This window comes from Hemitrygon akajei, chromosome 2 (assembly GCF_048418815.1).
Source record: "Hemitrygon akajei chromosome 2, sHemAka1.3, whole genome shotgun sequence".
Lineage (NCBI taxonomy): Eukaryota > Metazoa > Chordata > Chondrichthyes > Myliobatiformes > Dasyatidae > Hemitrygon > Hemitrygon akajei.
In genome coordinates, this window is record NC_133125.1 from 168,343,692 (window position 1) to 168,356,322 (window position 12,631).

A 12,631-nucleotide genomic window follows, 5' to 3' on the forward strand; every position below is an offset into this window, starting at 1 on the left:
TCGCACAGTACACTTGTAGGATGACCACGGAGAGGAAGATGAGGAACAATCTCTTTGCCACGTCAGTCTGAGCAGGAACCTTCCTGACCTAACAGGGAAGAGAAGCAAATGTTAGAGCTGAGAGTATTGTCATTCATTTCAAACACTAACTTCAATCTTCAAGAGCACATAGAAGAAACACAGCACAAATAAAATTATGTTACTTGATGTCATAGAAACAAAGCTTTTCATGGACCTCAGGACATGTTACAATAATGAATCCAGAAACTAAATTAGAGAAGAGTACAGCACAGGAACAAGCCCTTCTTCCCACAGTCACTGTGTCACACACACAATGCCAGTAGTGATGGTAAAGAAAAAGAGCTTGTGCTACCCAACTATGACGATGTGACTAACTAACCTACTGACCGGTAGGTCTTTGGAACCTAGGAGGAGATCAGAGCACCCAGAGGAATCCCACATGGTCACAGGACGAAATTCACAAACTCTTCACAGATAGCGGCAAGAATTGTACCAGGGTCTCTAAACAGTATGCTACACACCACCAACTATTCTATGATGAATTCTATGCACCATTGATATATATTACTATTCTCTGGAATCCAGGCACATCCTAGTAAACCTCTTCTAAACTCTCTCCAAATTCTCCACATTGTCTGTATTGAGATCACCAATCACAACATGTCAGCATCACACACAGACACCTTGAACAATACCCATGTTTCGGGGAACTGAGACACAACCACGTTTTCTGGCAGCTCCTTCCATACACTGACCACCCTCGGGGTGAAAACGTCATCTCAGGTCTCCATTAAATTAGCGCCTAGTGGTGAGATCACTGTTTGTATACAGGGCATCATCAACACTCGTGAAAAAAGTGTCTATACAAATAATCCACTGCTATTATCAACTAAAACAGACTTCTACCGGTTGAGAGGGGTAAGAAGTCAACCATGGAATGGCGGAGTAGACTAGGTGGGCCGAATGGTCCAATACAGCAGCAATATTTTAAACTCTGAAGCGTGTCAACACACACACACACACACACACACACACACACACACACACACACACACACACACACACACACACACTCTCTCTCTCTCTCTCTCCCCCCCCAAGACTTTGGACACCACTGTATTTGTTAATGTAGAGTGGAGAGCAAATATACACACACCAGGCAAGATCATTTGATTCCAGACGATTGGTTTATCTGGTGTATCCTGCTCCATCTCCTCTTCCTTCCCCTTTTCCCAACCATGATCTCACTGCCTCTCCCTGCCCCCTTCCCACTCACAGTCCAGAATAGATGTTCATGTCAGAATCAGGTTTATTGCCACTCACATATGTCATATTGGGATTCCTGGTAAATCACGTCTTTCCCATCTCAGCTATAGTTTTGGTTAAGGAATTCTTAGCCTCCTTAGTTCAGTTCATCATTGCTAACATTGCTCACACACACACACACACACACACACACACACACACACACACACACACACACACACACACACACACACACACACACACACACACACACACACACACACACACACACACACACACACACACACACACACACACACACACACACACCCCTATCTTTCCGTCTGTCAACATACTCTCTCTCTTTGTCCTGCACACGGATCTCTCAAACCATCCACACGGTGGCCGTTCGACGTTTCGGGTCGAGACCCTTGATTTGGTCCAAACTCGCCGGAATCGTCGACTGTTCATTTTCCTCCACAAATGCTGCCTGACCCACTGAGTTCCTCCAGCAGTTCGATTTTTCGCTTTTCTTGGTCTGAGATTCTGGCAGGATTACACTCACTGTCGCTCACTGAATTATAACATTAATACTCATCCCGTAATTCAAACGTCAGCCTTACCGGGTGAACGGGGTAGAGAACTCGCCGCCTTCGCTTCTTGTCTGGGACTTTGGGTTTCGGCTCGGTGATGGGCTCGAAGTTGAAGATCAGACGCTGGTCCTTGATGTAGGAGACGGGGGGCATTCCCGGCCGCTCGGTGTACGCTCTCGCCAAGCACATAGTGAGTTTTTTATTTTAAAAAACGTTCCAAGCTGATTATAAATTTTGCAGATTAATTAAGTAGAGATGCAGGATCTTTGAAATGCAATCAATCTTTCCTTTTACTGTCTAATTATAGATAGCAGCGTTGGGGCGGGGCCGTGGATGAAACCTACCACTCTCTGCCCTCGTTGAATCTCCGAACCAATCGCATTAAAAGTAGATTTCGCATTTTCCCCATTCCCCCACTACTTTCAAATCTCTTACTATCTTTCCTTTCGGTTAGTCCTGATGAAGGGTCTCGGTCCGAAACGTCGACAATGCTTCTCCTTATAGATGCTGCCTGGCCTGCTGTGTTCCACCAGCATTTTGTGTGTGTCGCATTAAAAGTAGATTTGGTTGATATTTTCTGGCACAGTGACCCCAATGGTTGATCGCTCTGGAGCCGCGAGTAGTGGGGCTGGCTCGCAGCTGCTGGAAACCTGGTTCGATCCCAAGCACCGGTATGCCCAGTTGCAGTTCGCACGCTCTCCTCGAGGCACCTCTGTCTGATAGTCTTATGGGACCCCCGAAGGCGTTGGCGCAGTGTGTGAGTGTGCCTGCGGGAGAAATTATATTTATGTAGTCAGATGATTTATTTATACAGAAACACAATGCATTGATGCCTGCCCTCATTACTTACACTCTGACTCCAGAACTTCTTGCATTTCACCTTGATCTTCCAATCGACCTCGTTATGGTCCTTGTACTTTGTCAACTTGCATCACATTTTATTTATAACTGTAACACTATTCATTTTCCCCTTTTACTCTACCTTGTCGTAGTTACGTTTCGAACGACCTGCCTGCATGACAAGCAAAAAAAAGTTTTTATTACTGTATCTAATTAAATCAGACAATAATAAAATTGCCCTCAGTGTCTAATGATTATAGGGTTTTAGGGAGCGGTCTTTCATTGGCTGCTCCGAGCTCCAGGGCATCCCTCAGCACGTGGTTTCGAACCCTGGAATGTGGCAGTCCTTAAGGACAACTCCTTGTGCGAGGAAACCAACAAGTTCTGGGCATACACCATAGAATATTACAGCAGAGTACAGAACGTTTGGCCCATCATATTGTGCTGACATTTTCACCTACTATTCTGTCCTATGTATTCCTCCATTTCTCTACCATCCATTTGCCTAGTTAAGAGTTTCTTAAATGTCCCTAATGCATCTGACTCCACCAGGACACCTGGCAGTGTGTTCTACACACCCACCAATCTGTACTAGAAACTTATCTGCTGATATTTGCCCTTATACTTTCCTCCAAACAACTTTAAACTATGCCCCCACATATGATCCATTTCTGCCCTGAAAATAGTTGTCGCTGGACACTCCACTTTATCCTTGTCTCTTATCATCCCGTACACCTCTATCACATCAATCTGGCAGACCAGCAGAACGTGGTGACCATCTTAGTATGCATCAACAGGCGGTAGACAGGAGAATCCTCTGCTACACAGCCACACAGGATAAATCTCAACAAGAACCCGTATCCTTCCTTGGAAACACATCGTTGACAATGAGGTAGACAATAATTTTATATTTTTATTTAGAGATACAGTGTTGAACAGGCCCTTTTGGTGTAACAAGCTGCACTGCCCAGCAACTCACTGACTTAATCCTAGCCTTATTACAGTAGTATTTATAAGAACACCTGACTTACTAACCAGCACATATTTTGACTGTGGTGGGAAACCAGAGCACCCAGAGGAAATCCATGAGCTCAGAAAGGACACACAAACTCCTAAGGCAGAAAGAAGTGTCAACAGAGTCCATCGAGGGGAGGCTGGTTCCTGTGACATGCTGAGCTGTGTCCATAAGACTCTGCTGTTTCTTATGGTCACATGCAAAGCAGTTACCATACCAAGCCATTATGCGTCCAGACAGATTTCTTCCTATGGTGCATTGACAACAATTGCAAAGAATCTAAGGGGATGTTTCAATTCCTTTAGCCCCCTGTGGAAGTAGAAACATCGGTGAGCTTTCCTGACTGTGTAATCTACATGGTTGGACCAAGACAGGCTATTTGTGATATTGGAACTTGAAGCTGTCAACCATCTCAAATTCACAACGGTGATGTAGACATGATCATGTGTACCACCCTCTTCCTGAGGACAATGATCAGCTCTTTTGTTTTGCTGCCTTTCAGGAGAAGGTTGTTGCCATGATGCATGTCACTATGCAATCTCCTTCCTGTAGTCCTACTCTGTATAAAATGTCTGCTTGGTGTCAGTGATCGCAGAAGAAGGACTTGTGATATGCACCAGCTGCTCATCCGACCATCTACCACCTGCTCCCTTGGCTTCATCAGACTGTGATCTGGGGGTCTAAGCTGGTGCTACATCTTGCCCAAGGGTAGGAAAGAGAAGGAACCCCTTCCACCACCTTTGGTAGAGACGTATCTCCACCCCATCAGCCAACGACACTACCCAGAGGATGGCAATGGCAAACCAATTCTGTGGAAAAATTTGTCTAGAACAATCATGATCATGGACCATGGTCACACATGTCATATAGCATGGCACATAATAATGATGAAGATATTAAGAGGGTAGAGCCAGGGAACTACCAAATGTAGACTACCCAGGGATACTGCCAAGGTAGTGGGGAGACAGATACGTTAATGGCATCTAGATAGGCACATGGATGAGAGGCAATGAAGGGGCACGTAGAGGGAAAGTTCAGCCCATTTGGTTCATTTTTCCAAGCAAAAAGCCTCTGATCTTTGTAGTTATTCAAATCCCTCGTCAATTGTCATTATTCCTGTCACTAGCACATCCTTGGACAGCTCATTCACATGCACACCAACCTATGTGAGATGAAATTGACCCCTTTTAAATATTTCACCTCTGATCCTCAACCCAGGTTTGTTAGTTTTTAGTTCCTGCTTCCTTGGGAGAAGAGACTGTGTGTATTCAGCTTCATAATTTGATACTTGTCTATAAGATCATCCCTTCATCTCTGATGTTCCAAGCAATAGAGTCCAAGCCTATGGTATCATCTGATAACTCATAACTCACAGGGTTCTACCCAAGGGAATACAGGGTGCTGATCCTCTAGTAGCCTTACTTTCTCAGTGGTGGTGACCAAGGATTGATATATCGGTGTGAGAATGCAGTCCAGATGAAGGGGCTCAACTGTTCATTTCCCTTTGTAGATGCTGCCTGACCTGTTTAGTCCTTCTCATGCGTGTTGTCTGGCTCCAGGTTCCAAAAGCCTTTGACAAGGTACCACACACGAGGCTGCTAAACAAGAAAAGAGCCCATGATGTTACAGCAAAGATATGAGACAGAAGATTGGCTGTCTAGTGGAGGGAAAAAGTGGGATTAAATTGGCTCCTTTCTGGTTGGATACTGTTGGTGGCTGGTGTCTAGCAGGGTCGGTGCTGAAACCATTTACTTTCACGTTATATGTCAATGATCTGGATGATGAAATTGATTGCAGTCTGGCCACATTAGCAGATGATAGAAAGATAGGTGGAGGGGCAGCCAGTGTTGAGGAAGCAGGTAGTCTGCAGAAGCGCTTGGCCAGATGTGAAGAATTGACAAAAAAGTGGCAAATGGAGTGCAGTGTAGGGAAGTGCCTGCTAATGCATATTGGTAGAAGGAATAAAGGCATAGTATATTTTTCAAATGTGGATCAAATTGAGAAATTCGAGATTCAAAGTGTCTTTGGCATCCTAGTGCAGGACTGAGTCAGCAGGAAGGAAGTGTTAAGCAATGCTTGCATTAAATTGAAAGGGACTAAAATATAAAAGCAATTTTAAGCCATTGATCAGGCCATATTTGAAGTATTGTGAGCAGTTTTGGGCCCCTAATCTAGAAAACATATCCTGGCATTGGAGGGGGTCCAGAGGAATTTCACAAGAATAATCCTGATAGTGAAAGTGTTGAAGTGTGAGGAGTGTTTGATGTCTCTGCACCTGTATTCGCTGGTGTCTGGAAGAAACAGGGGTAGGAATGAATCTCATTAAGCCCATAGAATATCAAAAGATTTAGATAGTGTGGACCTGAAGTGGGCACAGCCAATAGTTGGAACATTCAATTTAGCTGAAGAGGAAATATTGAGCACACCAGATTTGTAGCTGCTGGTAATTAGAAGAGGACTTGATTGAATATAGATGATTATTCTAGGTTTGTTCTTGCCAGATAAACCATAATAGAGTGAAAACCATTTGTGTGCTGTGCCATCCAGACAGATTGTGTGAAACACAAGTACACCCAGGGAGTAATCCACAAACAAAGTCTGCAGGAGACAGTGTCGCCGTTACAGAGAAAGTGCAGAAGGGGAATTAAACTGCAAAACAGGGTAGATTGGGAAATCAAGACATATATTTTGACAGAATTAATGTGGAGTTGGTTTCTCCTGTGGAGGAATCTAGAACTGTTTGAAAATGAACTGTTGTTCTTTTTTTTATAATTTATTTTTTTATTGAAGTTCATCATCAAACAAACATTTCCATAAGATGTATTTCAGACATCATACATATATATCATATAATCATATATATCACAAATCTCCACAAAGTATTTATCTGGGGTATACACTTATAGAAAACAGTGGAAAGAAAAAACAAGCAAAAGGAAAGAACTATATACAAGTAGGGAGTGATTTTTTTTCAACAGATTCATTGATTTGTGAGAATAAAATCGGGCCTATGAGGCATTATGTAGTTAAACCATTTTTCCCGGTTTGAATCAAATTGTTCCAGCTTATGATTAACAGATGCTGTTATCTTCTCCATTTTGTAAATGTTCATTGTAATTTCCATCCATGTATTTAAAGTTGGGCTCTCCTGTGATAACCATTTTCTAGTAAGAGTCTTTTTACCAGCCACCAACAGTATATTCATTAAATATTTATCTCTTTTCAACCATTCTTGAGGTATATATCCAAAATATATGGTCTTACTCTCTAAGGGTATTTCACATTTAAAGATGTCTTGTAGGGCATTGTGTATGCCCCTCCAATGGTTTTTGATAACAGGGCAGTCCCAAAAAATATGATAATGATTTGCATTTTGATTTCCACAATTTCTCCAGCAAACAGGGAGGTTACTATCTTAATGGGATTTCTGAGAGGGTTTAATAAAATATCTTATCAAGTTTTTCCATCCAAACTCCCTCCATTTCTGTGAATTGGTACACTTCCATTGATATCTCCATATTGTTGTCCATTCTTCCTCAGATATAATTATCCCTCCTTCCTTCTCCCATTTTGTTTTAATGTATGAAGTTGAATGTGTTTTAAAATTTGACAATCCCATATCCATGCTTGAAATGATTCTACTACCATTATCTGAATTATATGTTTTTCTAAAGAGCTCTATCAAACATGTATTTGCCTTGGTTACATTTTTAAGCGTCTTATTAACATATTGTCGCATCTGTAAATACTGATAAAAATCTTGTTTTTCTAATAAGTGTTTCTTTTTAAGCATTTCAAAACTGAACAGTGTTCCTTCTTTCATTATGTTGCAAAGAACTATTATTCCTTTAGCAGTCCAGTCATGAAATCTAGCATCCAATTTATTTGGTGTAAAATCTGAGTCATATGCACACCATTTAAGAATTGCAATATCTCCCTCTAGATTATATTCTTTTATAGTAGTTTTCCATATTTTAAGAGTCAATTTCACCCATGGGTTATCAATATTATTTATGTACCTTGGCAGCTCTTTTAACGCAGATGAGGCACAATTTGTTTCTCAGACAGTTGCGAGCCTTTGTCTTTCCCAAAGACTGGCAGAAACAGAATCTTTGCTTTTAAGTGAGATTGATTTTCTGATAGTGGTGTTGTAAAGCTGCAGCGGGTAGGCTGAAGTGTACCATTGTGACCTCAATCTGATGATCTGTGAGCAGAGCAGCTGTCTCTGTTCAATATGTCTTTCTGTGGAACAAGCTGCTGGAGGAAGTGGTTCAGGCTGGTTCCTTAACTACATTTCAACAGCTTTTGGAGGGTTCACAGATGGATATGTGAAAAACTTGGCGAACGGACATAGCTTTGGTGGGCATTCTCCTCTGCTCTCTTATTAGCAAGGGTTCTCTTGCCCAGTAACAACGTCATTTTCCCCCACAATGGCAATTTGAATAAAGTCTCGCTTTATTGCGATGAAGTTGTTCCTTGAGCATTTGTACATGGGACAGTGTCTATCCACATTCTCTGTTACAAAGGCACACTTCCTCACCGAACTGGTGAAGTCAGTTCACAGTGAATATCTTCCTGTGCAAGTCAGGCTTTAATAGGCCTTGTAAACCCAAGGTGTAATTGTGTAAACAAGTGTAATAAATAAATTAAATGTAATGTAATTAAATAATAGAAAAGTAAGTAAACTGATCAACATATTTAGCCTGATCCTGTAAATTAACAATTTATTGATATAACACACACTGAATGCAGTAAAGCAAAAACAGGAAGTATGAGTAGATTTTATATCTTGAAAGAGCTCAAGGGATTTCATCCCTCACAGCCCCAGAGACCTCGGTTTGACCCCAGCTTAAGTGTTGTCTGTGGAGGGAAATGATGATTCCGCTGAGATTAGACCAAATCAAGGATCTCAACCTGAAATATTGACCGCCAAAGTGTAGAATACTGGGGCCAGTTCTGGTCGGTCGGTGTACCCTTTGGCCAAGTATACAGTGAGTTTAAAAAAAAAACTTTCCAAGTCAATTATAAATTTTACACATTAATTAAGTGGATGCACAGTCCTGTCTTCGAAATGCAATCAGTCCTTCCTCCCACTGTCTAGTTTTAGGTACCAGGTTTGTGGCGGTGCCGTGGATGAGACATACCACTCTCTGTCCCATTTGGGTCTTGGGACCAATGGCATTAAGAGGAGATTGGGTTGCTGTTTTCCGGCCAATCGCTTTGGTGCAGCCAGTATTGGGACTGCAGGAAGCCTGGTTTGATCCTAAGCACCGATATGCCCATTAGCATATTCCTCAAGGCTAAACTCCCTCAGGGATCATTCTGGTCCTATGTCTGATGGTCTTCTGGGTGTCCTGGCTTCCTCCCACACCCAGTCTAATTGTGGACGTGTAAGAATCAGATGATTTACTTAAACAGAAACACAATGCATTGATGCCTGCCTCTCGTTACATACAATCTGACAGCAGAACTTTACATTCTATTTAGAAAGATTAAAGAGTATTTGTGCTCTTCTTTTGGCATATTACTCATGTTTATGATATTCTTGCAAATGCTGTTTATCTGACGCTCTGTGCTGGTGATGCTGCTGCAGGTAATGTTTTCATTGCACCTGAGCACGTGACAATGATTTTGACTGCGAGTCTGTTATGCAGCACCCAAAAACAGCCGACATAAGACCATAAGACATAGGAGCAGAATTAGGCTATTTGGCCGATCGAGTCTGCTTTTCCCCTCCCCAGCACCACTTCCCAGTCATCCCCATAAGCTTTAATGCCATGCCCAATCAAGAATCAGTCAAGCTCTGTCTTAAGTACACCCTACGACGTGGCCTCCACAGCTGTCTGTGGTAAAAGTTTCACAAGATTCATTACCCTCTTGATAAAAAAAATTCTCCGCATCTCTGTTTCAAATAGATGCCCTTCTGTCCTAAGCCTGAGGCCTCGTGTCCTAGATTCCCCCATCCTTTTCACATTTACTCTGTCCGGGCCTTTCACCATTCAGAAAGCTTCAATGAAATCCTCCCTCATCCTTCTAAATTCCAGCTAATACAAACGAGAGCCATCAAACGTTCCCGGTATGATAACCCTTTCATTCCCAGAATTATCCTTGTCAACCCCTCTGAACCCTCTCCAATGCCAGCACATCTTTTCTTAGATGAGGAGCCTAAAACTGTTCACAATACTCATGGTGAGGGCTTATAAAGCCCCAGCATCACATCCCTGCTCTCGTATTCTAGACCTCTTGAAATGACATGCTAACGTTCTGTTTGCCTTCCTCACTCCCAAGTCCCTTTGCATCTCAGTTTTTCTGATGTTTCTCCAGTTATAAAATAGTCTGCACGAATAATTGATATGCAGCATGAAAAGAAACGGTCCCAACACCGAATCATGCAGAATACCACTAGTCACAGGCAGCCAACCAGAAAAGGATCCTTTTATTCCCATTTGCTGCCTCCTACCAGTCAGTCAGTTCTGCAACCATGCCAAAATCTTTCCTGTAATACCATGTGCTCTTAACTTGGTAAGAGGCTTCATGTATAATGTAATAAAGGACACACTCCCATCCCAGTTATTATCTCTTCTCCCACCTCCTATTCGAGGCTTCCTGCCATGTAACACCTGGCTGATTGACAGCTTTTATTCTGCTGTTATTACAGAGTTGCACAGACCTCTTCTACAATGAATATGAAATCTTGATCTTTCACTCAACCTCGTCATAGTCCTTGAACTTCATTTGTCAATTTGCATCACCCTTTCCCTATAACTGTAACACTCTGTTCTTTCTTCCCCCTTTTGTGCTACCTTGTTGTAATTGCTTATAGAATGAACTGTCTGCATGACAAGCAAAGCAAAGGCTTTTTACTGTATCTTGGTACATCTGACAATAATAAAATTTCCTTCAACGTGTAATGGCTGTAGGACCCTGGAGTGTGGTCTCTCATCACAGAGCCTTTTCACTGGCTGCTCTGAGCTCCAGTGCATCCCTCAGCACATAGTTTTGAACACTGGAATATGGCAGTCGGCTGCTCTCCCTTATTGACAACTCTTTGTGCGAGGAGACCAACAAGTTTTGGGCATACAACAATAGAACCTTACAACACAGTACAGAACGTTTGGCTCATCATATTGTATTGACCTTTTCGGCTACTAATCTGATAAATCTAGCCCTTCTCTCCCACACAGTCCTTCATTGTCCTACCATCCATTTGCCTATTTAAGCATTTCTTATAAGTCCCTAGTGTATCTGCCTCCACAATAATACCTGGCAGGATGTATGCCCCACCCACCAATCCATGTAAAAAAATGACCTCTGACATCCACCCTTAAACTTTTCTTCAAATAACTTTAAATTATGCCCAGAAGAATGCTGCAATGAAAAAGAAATGTCTCTGGCCTCTCCACTTTATCCTTGCTTTCTTATCATGCTTTACACCTCTATCAACTCACTTTTGCAGACCAAAGTGTGCCTCTTTCTGAGCTACTGACTTTCCAGCAGAACCTGGTGGCCATTTTAGGATGCGACAAGAGCCGGTAGAAAGGAGAGTCCTCTGCTACACAGCCACCCACGATAAACTTCAGCAAGAACCCATGTCCCTTCCCAGACCTTCCTTGCAAACACACAGTTGACAATGAGGTAGACAATAATTTTATAATTTTATTTAGACATACAGTGTGCAACAGGCTCTTTTGGCCCAACAAACTACACTTCCCAGCAACCTACCTATTTAAACCTAGCCTCATTATGGTAGTATTTACAAGTCCAGCTGACCTATTAACCGGTACCTATTTTGACTGTGGGAGGACACCAGAGCTTCCAGCAGAAATCCACGTGCTCACAGGAAGGACACAGAAACTCCTAAGACAGTGAGAAGAGTAGACAGAGTCCATCGAGGGGAGCCTGGTTCCTGTGACAGACTGAGCTGTGTCCACAGCACTCTGCAGTTTGTTATGGTCACGTGCAAAGCAGTTGCCGTACCATGCCATTATGCATCCAGACAGAATGCTTGCTCTGGTGCATCGCAACAATTGCAAAGAATCGGAAGAAGATTTTGAAATTCCTTTACCCACCCCCCTCCCTGAGGAAGTAGAAACACCGGTGACCTTTCATGGCTGTGACATCAACTTTGTTGGACCAGGACAGGCTATTTGTGATATTGGAACTTGAAGCTCTCAACCATTTCAAATTGACACCACTGATGTAGACAGGATCATGTACTCCTAAAGTCAATGACCAGTTCTTTTATTTTTCTGTCTTTCAGGGGAAGGTTGGTGCCATGACGCCATGTCACTATTCTATCTCTTACCTCTAGTCCTACTCTGTTGAGAATGTCTGCTTGGTGTCAGTGATTGCAAAAGCAGGACTTGTGATATGCAACAACACACAAAAAATGCTGGTGGAACACAGCAGGCCAGGCAGCGTCTATAGGAAGAAGCGCTGTCGACGTTTCGGGCCGAGACCCTTCGTCAGGATATGCACCAGCTGCTCATATGACCATCCACTACCTGCTCCCTTGCAGGTGTTACACCTTGCCCTCGGGCTAGCAGAGGGACTGACCACCTTACCTCTGCTTTAGTAGAGACGTAGCTCCACCTTGTCACTGCCCATATGAATGCAATGACAAACCAATTCTGTGAAAAAAATTGTCAAAAACAATCATGGTCATGGACCATGGTCACACTTTTCATATGAAATGGCAGATAATGACAATGAAGGTATAAAGAGGCTAGAGCCAAGGGATTATCAAATGTAGACTACCAGTGGTAGTGAGGAGGCAGATACATTTGGGGCATATAAGAGATTCTTAGATAGGCACATGGATGACAGGCAAATGAAGGTTCATGTAGGAGGAAAGCTCGGTCCATTTGGCTCATTTTTCTAAACAAAAATCTCTTGTACTTATTCAAATCCTTAGTAC